The sequence below is a fragment of the Colossoma macropomum genome, unplaced genomic scaffold, assembly GCF_904425465.1.
Source record: "Colossoma macropomum unplaced genomic scaffold, Colossoma_macropomum, whole genome shotgun sequence".
In the NCBI taxonomy this organism is placed as follows: Eukaryota; Metazoa; Chordata; class Actinopteri; order Characiformes; family Serrasalmidae; genus Colossoma; species Colossoma macropomum.
This window is the reverse complement of record NW_023494787.1, coordinates 41,527,787-41,547,199: the sequence shown is the minus strand read 5'-3', so window position 1 is coordinate 41,547,199 and position 19,413 is coordinate 41,527,787. Positions and strand designations below refer to the sequence as shown.

Below are 19,413 nucleotides of genomic sequence, written 5' to 3'. Positions count from 1 at the left end.
CTCTCTGCCCTGCTCTGCTTTTGGTATGTCTTCTTTTTCGTTCTCATCTCACTTGATCACTTGCCTCCTCACTTACTCCCTCACTCATTCACTCACTTACCCTGTCCTCCCTCATTCACTTCACTCACTCATTCCCTCACTCATTCACTCACTTACCCTGTCCTCCCTCATTCACTTCATTCACTCATTCCCTCACTCATTCACTCACTTACCCTGCCCTCCCTCATTCACTCACTTACCCTGCCCTCTCTCATTCACTTCACTCACTCACTCGCTCACTCACTCCCTCACTTCTTCACTCATTCATTTACTCCCTCACTAAGTCACCCTTTCACTAAGTCACACATGCAGTCACTCTCTTACTTGTTCCCTCACTTACACATTCACTCATTCTGTCTCACTGTCACTCATTCACTTCACTCATACACTCACTCCATTTCTCATCTCACTCACACTTTCACTCAATCTCTTTTACTATATCACTTACTCAATTCTTTCCTCATTGCCTTTACTCATTCACTCCCTCCGTCTTACCCTCCTCACGTTTTCACTCACTCACTCCCTTTGTCATTCACTTCACTCATTCACAAACTAACCCCCCACCCATTCACTTATCTTACTTGCTCACTCACTCAGTCACTCCTTCCCTTTCTCGTTCACTTTACTTGTTCATTTACTCCCTCCTTCATTGAATTCACTCGTTCATTCTCTCTTCTCACCTCATTCACACCTTCACTCAATCTCTCACTAAGTCACTCGTTTACTCACTAAATCACTAACCCACCCACTCACTCCCTTTCTAATTCATTTCACTCATTCAGTCCCTCCCTTTCACCCTTCTTCACTCATTCACTCAAAAGCACATTCCCTCCCTCCTTTCACTCACACCCTTGCTCACTCACTCATTCAAAACCTCCCTCCCATGCTCACTCCCTCGCTCACTCACTATGTCACCAACTCACTAACACAAATACAAACTCACTTACTTCTTCACTTCTTCACTTTCTGCTCACTCACTCACTCCGACACTTATTCCCTAATTCGTCCTTCTCTTATTCTCTCTTACTCCCTCGATTGCTTACTTTCACATGTTTTACTACTTTTCTCTCCCTCACACTTTCTCTCACTCCATTCTTCTAGTGCTCACTCACTTTTTCCCTCACTCCCTCACTCTGTTTTGTTTCGTGCCTCTTTCTCCTCAGCATATCCTCACTTCACCTCACCAGTTCTTCACTCTAATGAATTATGAAGAACTCTTTAGACTGGGGCAAATAAAACAAATCCCCAGCCAATCAGAGCGAAGCTTACACATGTGAGGAATCCAATGAGGGAGGAGCAGGGGGCTCAAATGAGATCAGAAGAGGCTGTCTGCTCTGATCTCATTCAAAAGCAGGATGAATTATTTACGTGACATGCTTTGACTGCAAAAAAAAAAAAAGAAAAAGAAAAAACTTCAGTCCAAAGCGCCCATTTGTGCTACTCACTGCAGACTGGAGACGCAACATGGCCTGGTTACAACATCCTTAATGAACAGAAATAAAAACAAAATACAGTGTCAAGAGGCATGCTCTGACATGCACACTCAACCTTAATGAAATATCTTTAGCGCGTAAACAAATGCAAATCAGACTCATTAAGCGAACACGGTTATTGGCAAATTATTTATGGGCCGCGCTTATGTACGAATTAAGGCTGCGGCCATTTGTTTAGCGCTGATATCTATCATCTATCTGCTTTAGCTCTGCCTGATGTATTACTCGCCGATGTTAAACCGATTTACTCTAAGCTGGATTGCGGTTTGAGGAATATGCAGCTGCGGAGCATTGCGGCACGTCGCATGCAAAAAGGGATTTGGCCTCACGGTGAAAGCTGCAACTAATGCGATATTTTCTCTTCTGTTCAGTGCTGTTCAACTCCTCAGACGCTGCATTAAAAGCCTGTGAGAGCCAGAGGGGGTTTAGCCCAGAATACACACTCCTGTTCTCTCCTCTCTCTCTCTCCACATGTAGACCCTTTACCTACCTACCTTTGTGCCTACCCTTCTCTCCATCTTTCCCTTTCCCCCTACTCTCTCTCTCCCTCTCTTTCTCTGCCTGTTTCCCCCTTTACTCTCTCTTCTCTCTCTCCCTCCCCTTCTCTCTCTTTCTCTGCTTCTTCCCCCTCTACACTCTTTCTTCCCTTTCTCTTTTCCACCCTTCTCTCTCCCTTTTTCTGTTTTCCTCATACTCTCTTTCCCTTTTTCTACCTGTTTTCCCCTTTACTCTCTCTCTTCTCTCCCCCTCCTCCTTCTCTCCCTTTCTCTACGTTTTCCCCCATAATCTATCTCCCTCTTTCTCTGCCTGCTCCCCCTACTGTCCCTCTACCCTCTCTCTCTCTACCTTTTCTCTTTCTCCCCCCTTTTCTATCTCCCTTTCTCTGCCCCTTTACCCTCTACTCTCTCTTTCACCGTTTCTTTTTCCCCTTGCTCTCACTTCCTTTCATCTCATTTCTCTCTCTCCCCTCTTCTCTGTCCTTCTTTCTCTCTCTTCTCCATCTCCCTCTTTCCCCCTTTTCTCCCTCCCTCCTTCTCACTCTCTCATCTTTCTTTCCCACTCCTCTGGCTTTTTCTCTCCCCTTTTCTCCCTCTTGTCTCTCGCCCCTTTTCTCCATTTTTCCCTTTTCTCTTTCCCTCTTCACATTCTCTCCCCTTTTCTTCCTTTCTCTCTCATCCCCCACTCCCTATCTCTTTACCCATTTTCACTCTCTCTCTCTCTCCTCTTTCTCACTCTGTATTCTCTTTCTCTCTCCTTCTCCCCCTTTACCCTCTTTTTCTCTCTCCCCTCTTCTCCCTGTTTTTCCCCTTCTCTCTGCCTCCTTGCTCTTTCTCTCCTTTTCTCCCTTTCTCCATCTTCCCCTCTACTCCCTTTCTTTGCCAATTTTTCACTCTCTTGCTCTCTCTCTCGCTCTCTCATTCCCCCCTCTTCACCCCCTATCTCTGTTCTCCTTCTCTCTCTGTCACACTCTCTCTCTCTCTCTCTGGTCTAATGTCCCTGACTCTTCTTCTTTTTTCCACAAACAGGAGATGGATCGATGGATCTAACTTCACTCAATAGCCCCCCCATGCTCCCTGTGTGTGTGTGTGTGTGTGGTACGTATAGGGGGTATGTGTCTGTGTGTGTATATGCTGAGGGATGAAGACTATGCTGTGCTTTTGAGGCCGTATTTGGCAGGTCTCGCTGCTGTGTGTGCCAGCTCCAGTCTATCACCTCAGGGCCTTGAAGTCATAGCAGTAAGAAAACAGATTGATTTCTCCCCTCCTACGTACAAACAATTAACTACACGCAGCTCAATTAGACACACGCTGTAGACGCCTTCAGCCCAGCCTTTTCCTTGACCCACTCTTCTGCTTAACGTCTACGCCCCACTTGCTGTCCTACTGCTCGACGCCCTAAACCATGTTTGAGTGTGTTTCTGCATGTATGTACAGTGTTTATAGCTTGTATGTATGTATGTGATGTGTTGTTGTGTATATGTGTCAGTTTTAGAGTTGAGCAATATGGCCACATATTCTGTCATATGTTATGATATAGCGATACATATATACTACACTCAAAGTTTGGAATCGCTGTTCAAAAGTTTGGAAACATTGGGCCTTGTTCGCCAGCATCTTCCTAAGTTTTTTCTTAAATTTGCTCTTGAGAAAGGTCCTAAGAAAAAGTCTACATGAGATTCATGACGTCTGTCTAATCCACAAAACTGTTCTTTGTGCTCGAGTGTGTGTAGATTCCATTCTGACCTAAGAACAAATACCAAATAAGAAAACATTGGTGAATGTCAGAGTCCTCATGAAAACTGGGTAAGTGGGTTTTAAGAAAACATTTCTTCTTATGAACCGTTGGTGAATGAGGCCCAAAGTTCTCATAATATAAAAAGAACAGTGCTAGTGCTAATGTGCTAGTTCTATGCAATTTAACAGGTTTCAAAGAATCAGTAAGACACTAGGCAGCCATACATGAAAATTAGGATAATTAAGATGTGTCCAGAATAAAGAACAGGGCTGTAAAAGGTTCCAAAATGACAGAGAAAGTTGTATAATGATAAAGAATGAACATTTAATAAAAGACAGAATTAATCATATTTCAAAAGTGGATATCAAATCTGGAGGCAGAAAAAAATAGATTGTGCATAGATTCGCATCTTGATATTAAATATCAAAATACTGTAAGTATAAAATAATAAAATAATAATAGAATAGAATAATAGAAACTGTTAATATAGCAAATGATTCCAAACTGTTGAAGGGCAGTGTAAAAAATCTGAAACTAATACTTAGTAATAATTACTGTACGCATTTCCCAATTTCTCAGATTTAAGTTTCAATAAATTTTGTACACTGATAATAAAAGTTTAAGAAAAATGTTTCATTTGGTTTAAGAACACCAAATTAATTCCACAGTGCAGACAATGTGCAACCTTATTTCTTGTGCGATACAATGTCCTCTTATTCTGAGTTTCCCTCAAACTTTTCCAGTCTTTTTTCTATCTCTGTAATTTTAATGATAAAAAAAGGGTTAGCTAGCTAATTGTCCGAACTATCCTGCTGGTTTATGCTGCTGTGGGTGAATGGCTAGACTTCTTCTCCTTTCTCGTCCAGTGAGTATAAGACACACAGCATCTACTGTCCCGAAGTAGCAATTGTTCAAAGTTCAAGCCTGTGCTGCTAATTCCAGACTGAGTAATACAATGGCACTCTAATTTTCTCAAAAGTACCTCAGATGTGCATTACCGGTATTAAAAAGAAGTGTGATTTTGATCATTACTGGTGCACAGACCTGCACAGAGGGAGGCTGAAGAACAGGAGAACAGGTGGTTACAGGTGAGGACTAGCTCTGCTTGCAAAAACAACCCCCCTCCACCCCATATCATTAGTGAAACACACTGCAATCCCAAGCTCCAATATAACTGGGTCATCATGTGCTGGAGGGCTGCTGTTGTTCACTCCGTTTTGAAGGTGCCCTTTCACACTGGCCAGGATCAGTCCGTCCCTAGCCAAATCTTAACCTTAACCATTATGGGAGACACAGCAAAACTGTTCTCAGACTAGCCTCAAGGAGCTTTATCACATCCGGTTTGGTCAGGTTTGGACTGGCTTGGAAATCTTTTTTTCTTCTATTTGTCAGGCTCTGGTCAGGTTCAAATTTCATGTTTCATGGTTTCTCATGGTCCATCTCCCACCTTAAAGAATTCTGGCCTTCAGTTACCCTCTGCTTTAGTTTTCCTCCATAATATTTACCTTAAACAGGTTTTAATCTGGAGCACTGATGTCACTAGTGCTGTTGGCAATTTTAATTTAATTTTGCAAAGCTGATAACTGTGTAATTAATTATTAACTTTCTTTTTTTGTTTAGCAAAGATCTGATGATGGATGTCATTGTCACTAGAAGGTAAGCAAGCATGTGCTATGATATTGTATTTGGTCTCTAGTAGGTGGTTGGCATGTTCAGACAGAATTTTGCTGGGCTTCTGTTGAGTTCAGACAGAATTTTGTCGTGCTTTAGTCAGATTTGGAGAAAGATTTTTGTTAGGCTACAGTCAGGTTCAGACAGAATTCTGTCAGGCTGCAGACTAGTTCCCACAAAATTTAGTCACACTACGGTCGGCTTCAGACAGATTTTGTTGAGTTACAATCAAGTTCAGACAAATTGTTTTTTTCTGCATTTGAGCTCAGTGTTTGTGTTTAGACAGAATTTTGTTGGGCTACACTCAGCTTGGACAGAATTTTGTCAGGTTACGTTCTGACAGACAGACAGAAGTCAGGTTAAAGTCAGGTTTAAAAAGAATTTTATCAAGTAGCAATCGAGTTTGGAAGAAATTTTGATCAGTTTGGATAGAATATTGTCAACCTACAGAGAGGGACAGAATGTTATTAGACTACAGTCATGTTCGGAAGAAATTTTGTTGGGCTACACCCGGGTTGGGACTGAAAGTTGTCAAGTTACACTCATGTTTGGACAGAAAGTGGTCAGAATACAGTCGTGATTGGACAGAATTTTGTTGGGGTGCCCTCAGGTTGGGACAGAAAGTTGTCAGAATACAGTCGTGATTGGACAGAATTTTGTTGACCTACATTCAGGTTGGTACAGAAAGTTGTCAAGCTACAGTCGTGGTTGGACAGAATTTGGTGGGCTACACTCAGGTTGGGACAGAAAGTTGTCAGGCTATAGTTGTGTTTGGACAGAATTTTGTTGGGGTGCCCTCATGTTGGGACAGAATGTTGTCAGACTACAGTCAGATTCAGATAAAATTTTGCTGGTCCACAGTTTAGTCTGCACTCTTGGTGCTGTGCTTTGTTTGAAACTCAGGCTACGTCCAGGTTGGGATCAAATTTCATTGTGTAGTGCCCTTCTTCCTCCACATTTTGTTATAAGTCAGATGCCAGGTATCCTGAAGCCTGGCTGACACAGGTGGGCATTTTCATTTGTAGCTCTCTGTCTCCAACCTCCCAACCCCCCTCCCCCCATCACCACCCCGCTGTCTTCTACCTCTGGGATGCAGCGCTGGGAGGCACATGTTGATCTGCCAGCGAAGGACAAACAACTCCCCTGTCTCTCTGTCACATCTCTGTCACTTCTCATCCTCTGCTGTCGGGGCCCAAACCTAGCGAACAACATGCCGCTCCATTCTCCAGTCACATTTCCACAAACACAGAGAAATATTTCACATTCAATAGCTCATTCGCCTGTCACTGTGCAAGCCAGCGAGTCTGCACAGATGCTTTCCTCCCCCCTTGGATCGCCACCGTACAGCAACTGCATTGAGCATCTCGACGCAGAGCATGTGTGTAATAAACACCCCTTGAATGGCGCCTTGTACATAACAATAAGCCTGGGAAAAAATAAATGCATTGATTTTTACCACAAAACAGCCCTCATGCTTTGACATCAGGGCCACTTTTCTGTCATCGAGCAATCTGTTCAGGCTGTAGCTCTGAGGCTAATTAATGGATTGGTAAAAGGGGTGGGTGAATGTTGAACAAAGCACACTGTGGTGTGCTCAGAAGGAGGATGGAGCAAAAAAGGAATTGCAGCCTCCACTTGGCGGAAGATAGCGAGACACTCAGTGCTGACCCTTTGTTCGGCTAGCGGCTAGCAGCCGCTACTGCTATGCATTCAGGCTGTTGTCTTGTGGGCTTCGCTCGGCTCAGCTCTGGCCCTGCTGCTCTGTCTGAGACTGGTTATCCTCAGGGACACAGAGCACCGTTCACACACGCACACACACTACTGCTGTGTTAACTTGCCTTATTACCGCTATGTCACGCACAGGAGACGAGCCGCAGGGACGCTACCTCTGTTCTGCGCGAACACTCTCCCAACAGGAACACACAAATACACACACACACGGTGTCTAGTGTGTATGTGTGTGGTACCATTGCTATGGCACCACCGTTGCGAGGTCAAGACACTGAACTAGACGCTTCACTAACTGTGACTACACTGGCCAAGCAGTCTGTGAGTTGCTTGAAGCTAGCTGAAGTGGCATTCTACAGTGGCAGTATTAGCCAGGTGGCCTGTATGCTGCTATAGGCTTGCTGTAACTGCAGAATTGGACAGGCAATTTTTGTGCAACCGTGGCTGGAGCAGTGTCCAGGTGGTCTTTATGTAGGCCAGATGTGGTGTGGGCTAGTGGCTGCAGTGACTGGCCAGGTAAAAGAGACTGATTCCCACTGAGTCATTTCAAAGATTTTATTTCATACAATGATCTCAATTCCAAAACTCAAGAGAAAGTAAGACATCTGGTAAAAATTAAAAGTAAGACACTAATTATAATTGACCTCAGCATGGAAATTTGGAGAGTTAATGTTAGCAAACAGAGGGTGGGTAGTTTCAGCACTGGAGAATTTTTGTCTGTTTTCGGCTTTGTCCAAAGCAAAACATAGCCAATCTATTAATCTGTTAATGTAAAGATTTGTTTTGATGTTTTTTTCTTGCAAACCTGTTTCTAAAACAGTTGGGACGCTGTACAAAATGTAAATAAAAACAAAATGCAATGATGTGCAGATCATTTAAACCCTATTTAATTGAAAATACCACAAAGACAACATATCAAATGTTGAAACTGAGAAATTTTATTGTTTTTGAAAAATATATGCCATTTTGAATTTAATGCCAGCAACACCTTTCAAAAAAAAATGGGACAGAGGCAACATAAGACTGGTAAAGTTGTGTAATGCTACAAAAAAACCTGATGGTGAATTGGCAACAGGTTAGTAACATGATTGGGTAAAAGAGCATATAGTCTTTCAGAAGTAAAGATGATGAGGGGTTCACCACCATGCAAAGAGGAGATCACATATAATCCAGAAATGCTGCCGCCTTCTCTGGGCCCAAGCTCATTTAAGATGGACTGAGGTGAAGTGGAAAAATGTCCCATGGTCCAATTAATCAAAATTTGAAATTATTTTTGCAAATCATAGACAATGCGTCTTCTGGGATAAAGATTATCCAGCCTGTTATCAGTGCACAGTTTAAAAGCTAGCATCTGTGATGGTATGGGGGTGCATTTGTGCACATGGCATGGGTGACTTGTACATCTGTGAAGGCACAATTAATGCTGAATGATATATACATGTTTATACAACAGTGTGACTCTGTAGTAAAAGAGTCCAGGAGCGAAACTGGCCTGCCTGCAGTCCAGACCTGTCAGCCATTGAAAACATTTGGTGCTTTCTAAAAAGAAAAATGTGACAAAGAGACCATGAACTGTTGAGCAGCCAAAACACTATCAATATCAAGTAAAAATGGGAAAACATTTTACTTTCAAAACTACAGCATTTGGTCTCTTTAGTTCCCAAATGCTTACAGAGTGTTGTTAAAAGAAGAGGTGATGCAAATCGGCATATATTTTTCAAACAACAACAACATTTCTCAGTTTCAACATTTGATCTGTTGTATTTATTCTATTTTCAGTTAAATACAGAGTTTACATGATTTGCTTATCATTGCAGGCTAGCTGTTTCGGTTACTTGTGTACTGTATGCTATCAGTAGATAGCATCAGGTCGAGGGTATACTGTTGGCTAGCAGTATAGCTTGTACAGCCGGTTTGTATACCGTAGGTTGGCTGTAGCTTTAGCTTATTTCTATACTGTATTCTAGCAGCCCTGCTGTTTGTCTACTGTAAGACAGCATTAGCTATAACTTGTACAAGTGGTTTGTATAATATAGGCTGGCTAGCTTTAGCTTGTTCACGTTATTTGAATACTGTGGGCTGACCATAGCTGTAGCTTGTTCAGGTGGTTTGCTGTAGGCTGGCTGTAGCTTTAGCTTGTTCAGGCGGTTTGTTTGCTGTAGGCTGGCTGTAGCTTTAGCTTGTTCGGGCGGTTTGTTTGCTGTAGGCTGGCTGTAGCTTTAGCTTGTTCAGGCAGGTTGTTTGCTGTAGGCTGGCTGTAGCTTTAGCTTGTTCGGGTGGTTTGTTTGCTGTAGGCTGGCTATAGCTTTAGCTTGTTCAGGCGGTTTGTTTGCTGTAGGCTGGCTGTAGCTTTAGCTTGTTCGGGTGGTTTGTTTGCTGTAGGCTGGCTGTAGCTTTAGCCTGTTCAGGCGGGTTGTTTGCTGTAGGCTGGCTGTAGCTTTAGCTTGTTCGGGTGATTTGTTTGCTGTAGGCTGGCTGTAGCTTTAGCTTGTTCAGGCAGGTTGTTTGCTGTAGGCTGGCTGTAACTTTAGCTTGTTCAGGCGGTTTGTTTGCTGTAGGCTGGCTGTAGCTTTAGCTTGTTCGGGCGGTTTGTTTGCTGTAGGCTGGCTGTAGCTTTAGCTTGTTCAGGCAGGTTGTTTGCTGTAGGCTGGCTGTAGCTTTAGCTTGTTCGGGTGGTTTGTTTGCTGTAGGCTGGCTATAGCTTTAGCTTGTTCAGGCGGTTTGTTTGCTGTAGGCTGGCTGTAGCTTTAGCTTGTTCGGGTGGTTTGTTTGCTGTAGGCTGGCTGTAGCTTTAGCCTGTTCAGGCGGGTTGTTTGCTGTAGGCTGGCTGTAGCTTTAGCTTGTTCGGGTGATTTGTTTGCTGTAGGCTGGCTGTAGCTTTAGCTTGTTCAGGCAGGTTGTTTGCTGTAGGCTGGCTGTAACTTTAGCTTGTTCGGGTGGTTTGTTTGCTGTAGGCTGGCTGTAGCTTTAGCTTGTTCAGGCAGGTTGTTTGCTGTAGGCTGGCTGTAACTTTAGCTTGTTCGGGTGGTTTGTTTGCTGTAGGCTGGCTATAGCTTTAGCTTGTTCAGGCGGTTTGTTTGCTGTAGGCTGGCTGTAGCTTTAGCTTGTTCAGGCGGTTTGTTTGCTGTAGGTTGGCTATAGCTTTAGCTTGTTCAGGCGGTTTGTTTGCTGTAGGCTGGCTGTAGCTTTAGCTTGTTCAGGTGGGTTTATATACTGGCTGTAGTGCTGCACAGGTAGTTTCAGTGCTTTTGAGCAAGTTTCTATAGCTTAGGTGTAGGCTGGCTGAAGCTGTTGCAGTTGTGTTAGCAACTGATCTTCATGTTAGTGCAGGCTAGCTGTAGCATTTGTGTTAGCCATGGGGTCCGTATGTACTGTGTAAGCACCGCTGAAGACTGGCTGTGGGCAGAGCTCTGATCACAGAGCTGCAATGAAGAGGCCTGCGTGACTTTTAAACTGCTCTTAGTCATCACACACCGCTCTTGTCCTACTTTGCATTCCCTCTTAACGGCACACATATGCATAATCCCCCCCAGCTGGGGCCCAGAATGGAGAGGCATGGCTGCAGAATATCTCAGAACGCCACATGCAGCTCCAACGGAGCTTCGTCTAGCCCCGCTTGCTCTAAAACGCTCCTCACGCCACTGTTTATCATTCTCTTACTGTACGTGACTTTTCCAGAAGGCCGCCAGTCGCCGCCGTCGGAAATATCACCCACTTTCCCCTGGCAGTGAGAGATACTTGCTTCAAGCTCTTTCACTCGTGCTATTCAGGGAGCCTCCTGCCACCACTCCTGCCCATTCTACTTTCTTACAAAAAGCCCCAAATCTCTGTGGGAGTGGCCCGTAGACGGTAGCTCGTGTGAGGGGTTGGAGAGTTTTCCATTACAGCCAGGCTCCCACTTGGCCTCGGCCTGGTGACTCACAGCCATCGGTGGGGTTACAGGGCAGCAGCTGGGAGACTTGGTACGCTGGGCTCAGGCTCTTTTAGATTACGGTAGCGTCTGCTGGAGGGAACCCGCAGAAATATTAATCAGTTTAGAATGAACCAAGCTGTCAATCACACCGTCTTCTTGTCCTGGCTGAGTCTTAATTCTGTTACTACTTTTCTTGTGGCCTTACTCTTTAAGTCAGAGGTTTTGTTGGATAAACTGATTACTGTAAGGTATGATGTGTGCGAGTGTTTTTCAGATCTTGCTCTTGAAAAGTGGTCTGCATTATATTTTAACAGAAGGCAACTTCAATCTCTTTGACATCTGGCAAGCAAAGGGCTTGTTATCACTAATTGATAGTCTAGATTAGTTTTATCTAACATAATTTGCTTGACTATTTTACATATTTAATACATACATTTTTGACCATAATCCACAGGCCTGATATAAGCATATGTGACAGGTTCCAAAACGTGGACATACTCCTGAACCACTGTTACAGATGGGTTGGGTAATTGTCAGGTGAAATTCTTCAGTACTCTTGCCGTCCATGTTGCAATAGATTTGTAACACAGTGCTGATTTCATTGAGCTGGAACCCTCAGAAGTGATTCAACCATCCAACCCCTCTGTATCCCTTGTCTCATGCACACACACAGACACACAGGGCTCAGTGGTCCCGTGTGGTGTTGAGGTCCACGTGAGTCAGAGCGTTTACTCTCTCACAGCAGTCTTCGCCCACAGAGTGCTCTACCACTCTGACATCACAGCCAGCGACCTGATTGGTCACCAGATGGCTGTTCTGATTGGAGCCCGGCCCAGAAACCAATGGTGAAATCAGCATGTCAGCGACGGTCTGGGTGCAGATCCAAACCCACCACCCCATCACTTTAAATACACACATCTGCACAGGCGCCAAAACCAGCGATAAGCATTTAGTACATTTTGATCTTCATCTTAAAGCCCACGCCATTGAATGCTCTCTCTCTACCAGCCCTACTCTTACTCTTAAGTATTCTGGCTCATTAGAAAGAAGGATTTTTCAGTTAATAGTTATTTTCAGATAATCCAGCCCAGACACCAACGGTGTGTCAGTGATGGCCTGGGTGTGGATCCAAACCCCATCACCCCATGACTTCAAGCACACACATCTGCACCAAAACCAATACTAAGCATAAAGTACATTTTGATCTTGATATTTCGCCCCATTCCAGAAGGTCATCTTAAGCAGTAAGAGTGTTTTAAAGCAAAGAATTTCAGTTATCCCAGCCTAGACCACCAATGGTGAAATCAGTGTGTCAGGGTGGAACCAAACCCATTACCCCATGACCTCAAGCACACATCTGCACCAAAACTAGCTATTAGCATAAAGTATGTTTTGATCTTGATTTTGATCTTCAGCCCTGTGCCAGGAGGCACTATTAAGTATTCCGAATGGTTTGAAAGGAAAAGGAATCTTCGGTTATCCTAGCCTCAGATGCCAATTGTGAAATCAGTGTGTCATCGACAGTCTGGGTGCAGATTCAAAACCACCATCCCATGACTTCAAACACACACATCTGCATCAAAACCAGTGATAAGAATAAAGAATGTTATGATCCTGATCTTAAGCCCTATGCCAGGAGGCACTCTTCTGTGTCCTGGATCGTTTGAGAGCAAAGAAGAATTTCCAGTTATCCCACCCCAGAGACCAATCGTGAAGTCAGTGTGTCGTAGACCGTCTAGGTGCAGATCCAAAATCACCACCCAATTATTTTGAACATACACGTCTGCACAACTGCCGAAACCAGTGACAAGCATTAAGTATATTTTGATCTCATTCCTAAGCCATATACATGGAGGTCTTCCGAGAAAGTAAAGGGGAATTTTCAGTTATCCCGGCCTTAGACACAAATGGTGAAATCAGTGTGTCATCGACGGTCTGGGTGTGGATCCAAAACTACTACCCCATGACTTCAAACACGCACATCTTCACGGAAACCAGCGATAAGAATAAAGTATGTTTTGATCTTGATCTTAAGCCCTGTGCCAGCGGGCACTCTTCAGTGTTCCGTATGGTTTGAAAGCAAGGAGAAAGTTCAAGTTATCTCACCCCAAAAACCAATGGTGAAATCAGTGTGTCATCAACAGACTGGTGTGCAAATCCAAACCCACCACTCCAAGACTTCAAACACACACATCTGCACCACAACCAGAGATAAGCATGAAGTACGTTCTGATCTCGATATTAAATCCCATGCCGCAAGGTCCCCTTGTGCCATCTGCACAAGCACCAAAACCAGTGATCGATAAGTAGGTCTACATTTTGATCTTGATATTAAACCCTTCGGTAGGAGGTACTCTTAAGTGTACCGAGTGTTTGAAAGCAAAGATAAATGTCCAATCATTCCTAATCTCATCTGTATCGTATGGAAATGTAAATGGCACTTGACTGTGGCTCACCCATTGGGATAAGCCTGATTCCCATTACAACCCAATTCCATCCACTGTCGTGACCTTCTCCTCTTCCTGCCTCGTTTCTCTCAAAGCCCCATTCAAGAGCTTTTAGAAGCTCTCTCTCACAATTACCACTGTTAAAAGCCAAGTGCCCTTGTGTAACCAGGCCCCTATGGCTGCCTGTAACAACACAACAGGATAGGCCTCGAGCACGGACCAGAGACAGAAAAGCGAGTAGACGAGGTAAAGAGAGAGAAAGAGTGAGACAGAAAGAAAGAGAGAAAATAAGGGACAGACTAAGGTTTAGTGAAAGTGCTTAAGCTCAAGTGTGTGATTGTGTTTCATGTGCGTCAGTAACTGAGTGTGTGTGTGTTCAGGTGTGTATCTGTTTTCGCTAGCAGTCTGCCTTTTTTTGATGTTGTCATTGCGCAGGAGGCAATGAGGAGCACTTAAGTGCATGCATTCTTTTTAAATATGCTGCAGATGGAGCTTCGCCTGCACTTGAACCTGAAGTGGCACTTTTACCCCTTTACCTGAGAGGGACATGAAACAAGAGCGCACCTCCGTTTCTCCTCCTCCGCCTCTCTCCCAGCCCGAAGCTGCAGCGGCACATCAATCCAAACCCCTTCAACACAACCCTGGTCCTGGAGTCCCCCTGCCCTACATATTTTGGTGTTTTTCTTGCTCTAACACCTGATCCAACTAATCAGCTCATTAACAAACCCCTTCTGAGTTGAAGTGGGGGTGCTCGAGTAAGGAAAACACTAAAAAGTGCAGGGCAGGGGGAATCCAGGGCTGGGGTAGTAATTCAAAGGGAAAGATTTCAGAAACTGGATCAATTCAGCCAAAAAACAGGAACATGTCCAACAGGAACATGTTCAGTAGTCCCTCAATCTTAAGGGCTCGTATGTGGGTCCACACTTCAACTCCTTACTCTCATAACAACAAAACTTGCATATTAGCTTCATAGTAATTACTGAATAATAAATATTGATATCAGTGTCAAATATAAGCAGGGGCGAAGGAAAAAATATCCCCATATTCAATATTTTTGCCCCTTAAAGTCAACGAGAACGCAGTTTTCTTCTATAATGTGACGAACTGTTAAACTCCACATCAAGGAGGGTCTTTTCGCTCGATGATAAGTGGGGGTGAAGAAAGTGGGAGGTAAAAAATGATACTGGTTATTATTTTTCCCTGCATTCTGGTCCACAGTGACATAATCAAACCTCAAAAGATGTTTTAGAGACAATAAGGCAAAAGTCATTACAATTCAATCGAAGATTATAGGAAAACAATATTTTGTTTAATCTTTTAGATGGTATGACATGATGAATCATGCTAGATATCAACATGGACATGAATTAAAAAGGTCAAAAGCTCCTGCTGGTGTGGGTTTGTACCAGTTTTCTCTCTCCAATAAGGCAAAAAAACAAATGCTAATAGCCCCCTTATGGAGATTCAATAGCCTGTTGTACATGAGTGAGTGAGTGAGTGAGTGTGAGTCATAAATGAATATATTTATGTTCATTATATCCTGAACTTTTCCTGCTAATACTCAATGCTATTTCAGTAAACTTGTTCAATATTTATGACATATAAAAGGTATGCATAATGCCATTTCATTTATTGTCACATTTGTAAACTAACTTTCACACAGATAAATGAACAAAAATCCAAAGGAAACAAATAAATAAGGCCTACACAGAAAATGGAGAATAGAAAGAAAATACAGCTGTCTTTATCCCTCCATTTCTGGTGCCTCCTCTCTCCCCTTGTGGAACAGGGTGAATGACTCATCTGCAGAAGTCACACCACCAGCAACAAGCATAAAGTACTTTTTGATCTTTAAGTTAAACCCCACGGGGGCACTCTTAGATGGCTAATATCATGGAAAGCCTCATTTCCATAGATTTTTTGACATACTATGAAAACATTGTTAAGGTCTAAAAATCATTCAACTCACATAGTCCATAGATGGAATGTAATCGGCAAACAACAGCGCATTCAAAATTCATTGTGGCTGTGACATCACAATCATGAGAACGATTACACTAATTAAACGATTCAGACGTCCTATTTTTTTCAATGTCTGAGGATATCAGTCTCTTCTGTAAAATTCAGCCTGGGCTGCTTTCTGAAAGAGGCACAATACCGGACAGCCAAGCAGAGCAGTGGTAATTTACATATATCAGCCTTAAAGGCACAGTAGCAAAAAACAGCATGTTTAATTCTAAGACATGAAGTGGCTATGTAAAAACATAAAGCCAAACATAAACTAATGTGAAACATGTGGAAAATGTAGAATACCTACTCTGAGTGTTTGAAAAAAAAAGGAACTTTCATTTTTCTCCAATCTTAATCCGTATGTTATGCCCTTTCCCTCTTAGACGCAGGTCAGGTGACTCAGCTCCTGCTCCTCCCCACTGTGAAGAAGTGCTCAGTATTTGGCAGAGGTGCGAATCCCCTGCTGCAGCTGAGCTCCTCGGGCCGGATCAGTATTTAGCAGAGCAGGGATGGGGCCTGGTGGGAGTTCAGGCTCTGGACGCTCTCCTACAGCCCAGTGCCAGCGCTGGAGGTCAAGCGGAGAACGCGTCCTCTAACTGGCTTTCCCACACAGTCAGGCAATGCCGAGACGGGCCGAATGGAAAGGAGCCTTCTCCTCTCTCGCGCTCTCAAAAGCCTCTTTCAGATATAAACCCGGGAACATTAGCGGATTAACTTTTTCAGTAATGCTGCCGAATCCTCTCTTTTACACTTGCACCCTATTGTCAGAACATCACCGGCTCCAGCATGTTCATATATATGAAAAGAAAATCCTATAAAAACAGGATGTGACATTTAACGTACATGGCAGGAGAGGCTTTGTTCAGATCGATGGTGAGTCAACAGATCGTATCAAGTGTTGATTAGAAGAAAGTGTTATTACAACAGCAATAATGAAAGAATGTTGTAATTTTAGATTAATATTTCCTCACACAAATAAGCAGAGGAATTCTGTGGAAACTACATTTGTGTTCGTAGTGGAAGAGCACATATTCTGTTATTGAGAAAACATCATTGTAGTGCCTACAGTCTTAGTTTGCTGAAAGAAAAAATGTTCTTTATATTTTTTGTCATTGTTTAACATCAAAACAAAAAGAGGAGTGCCATAAAGGCAGACCTGAACCTGTCAGTATAGGATGTAAATTGAATGTATATGTAATTCATTGTGTGACTAACTGTATAATGATTAGGGCTGTGAAAGCTATTGCATTAATAACATGTTAATGTGATGAATTATTAGTAGCACTATCATCCACAGTAGTGCAGGCTGAAGCCCAGCTGCAGCAAGGGTTATGTTGCTATAACAGAATCCGAGATGGTAGCCCTCTCATTCAAATACAGCTTTTAAATGCCTTTCAATACATTGAAAGCAATGCCTTCAGCTCCTTCAGCAGATGGCATACAGTGCTCACAGGAGACCTATGCATAAATCAACAAGCAGCAAACTAACAAAAGCAAAGTTGAAAGCTACATAGGATCTTATCAGCTCCAGCGGAGAAAATAAAAGATCCCCCCAGTATGAAAATTACTTCCAATGAATGATGAAAGCCAATTTCATCAGCGGAAATTTGCCTGTTTCTTCACTATTATGTCTCCAAAAGGATGAGCTCCACCCCACCCACTAGCATCTAACATTAACCTGAATGTTTAATCTAGACTTATTATTTAAGATTTCAAAACTAATAATAATTAATACCTTTGCAGGTTGTGAAGAATCCATTTGAAAACAAATGGAGGAGATGCATTATGAATAAGAGGGAGACAAACAGACATCAGTTTTTTCTGTGTAGACTTGACCGATGCCACCTGGTGAGGTGTATTTTTAAGAAACTGGACCTTTTTGTGAGTCATGAGTAAAGAGTAGTTATAAAACTGGCTAGTTACTCTCGAGATGAGTTGAAGCACTGGCTGTATATGATATATATGATATATTCATTCTACGCTACACACATGCAGCCACTGTTGCTCTCACTGGATGTCAGAGAAGACAAATTGGAGACTGATCATGTAATTTTCATGTTTCATGTTCTGTTTTTCATTTTAATAATTTGATAGCCCTAGTAATCCTATATGCAAAGGAAATACATTTACATATATTTTTCAAAGCATATATTATTTTATCATATTATTTTAATATATATTTTAACATATATGTGAATATTAAAATTTGACACTATTACATATACTTCATTTACATAATATGCAAAACAATGATAATACCTCTAGGCTCCTGAGTTTTTATTCACAGCACATTTTGTAGCTTTTCTGTAAACTGTACAATATTTTGCTAATAAATACTAGGTTCAAACAGTGACATTACAACATATGGCACAGTCCAAAGCAAATCGCAAGTCAAATGTGTCATCAGCTGTTCTTCACACTTCCCGGGAATCTTACTAGTTCCAGATCTCTTCCTGGAAAACTGCTGGGAATTTTACTACATCTCGTCCTGGCATTGCCAGAGAGGTTTTCCAGGAATTTTTGACCTCAGCTTGCATTCACACAAAATAAGCCCGTCCCTTGGAAACTGCTGAAACATTCGCGGGTAAAACTGCATGTGTTAAGGGGCTTAAATTTTCTCCCAAACCATTAAAGAGGATCAAAGACCGTCCTTATGTCTCATGTGTTTGTGCCTGTGTGCTCTTTTTCGGCATCCTCAGCCGCCGCGACAGGCAGCCGCACAACCATAGACTGCTCCCAGCCTGTGACGCGGTATCTCCATGGTAACACCACTCCGTCCCCTCTGTGCCGCTCCTATTCTAGGTCTGGGTGGTGGGGGGAGAAAAGGAAAAAAAAAAAACAAGAGCAAAAAAAGGAGCGCTGTTCTGAATGCCAAACATCACCCTTACATCCTCACTGATGTTTCACAATTTCAAAGAAAAGACGAGGACAGGAGAGATCACCCCGCTCAGAGACAAACCACACATTATCTCCGTCTGTTTCTCAGCTCTGCCCCAACACATCTTGCTTGAAGAAATAGCGATGTTATTGCCAACATGGACAACAATGAATACTCACCAGTTAGCATAACTCATTTGTATAATGCTAACTGATGAATATCACTTTCATTCACTGTTAGCAATATTAGCTTGTTTGACTTAACAATTTCTCAAAACATACATCCTCTGTACACTGTCAATCATGCTAATGTGGCTAAAAACAAATGGATGCTACGCGCCACCAATTAGCATGACTCTATTTAAATAACACTAATTGCTGAGTCCTCATTTTCATTCATTATTAGCAACATTAGCATTCTTGATTGAACTATTTATTTAAGTGTCCTGTCCACTATTAATCATGCTATTGTGACTAAAAATGAATGGAAGCTACTAGCCAACAATTACCATGAAATCATTTGAATAATATTACTTCATGGGCTTTTATTCATTGTTAGCAATATTAACTTTTTGATTTGAACGATTTATTTAAGCACTTTTTCTGTCCTCTGTCAAACATACTAGCTTGGCTAAACAATGGAAATGAGTAGTCGCCAATTAGCATGAAACAATGTCATTAGCTTCTATTCACTGTTAGCAATATTAGCTTGTTTGGTTTAACTATTTCTCTGCTCATACATCCTCTATATGTTCTCAGTCATGCTAACAGTGTAGCCCGTTTGGGGAATGTGTTTGGCGTTGTTTGGGGTTTTCTTCTTCTGCTGTTCAGCGGTATATTGGAAGCTGCCATTTTGGTGGGGGTCTGAGCGTCCACACAGGAAAAACTAGTTAGTGGACAGCTATGAGCAGACTAATGCGGATGTGCCTCAGGCTTTTCCCCCTTCTGAGGAAGGGCCTAGGCCCTAGCAATGCTCGAGCTAGCCATTAGCCTGAAGCAT

The 19,413-nt window shown here is 42.7% G+C and overlaps 1 protein-coding gene across 1 annotated transcript in view; it reads right to left on the bottom strand.

Moving 5' to 3' along the window:
• The window catches only part of adgrl1a (adhesion G protein-coupled receptor L1a), a 270,179-nt gene that overhangs the window by 195,160 nt on the left and 55,606 nt on the right, over positions 1-19,413 (bottom strand). The gene's annotated exons all lie outside the window — the stretch shown is intronic.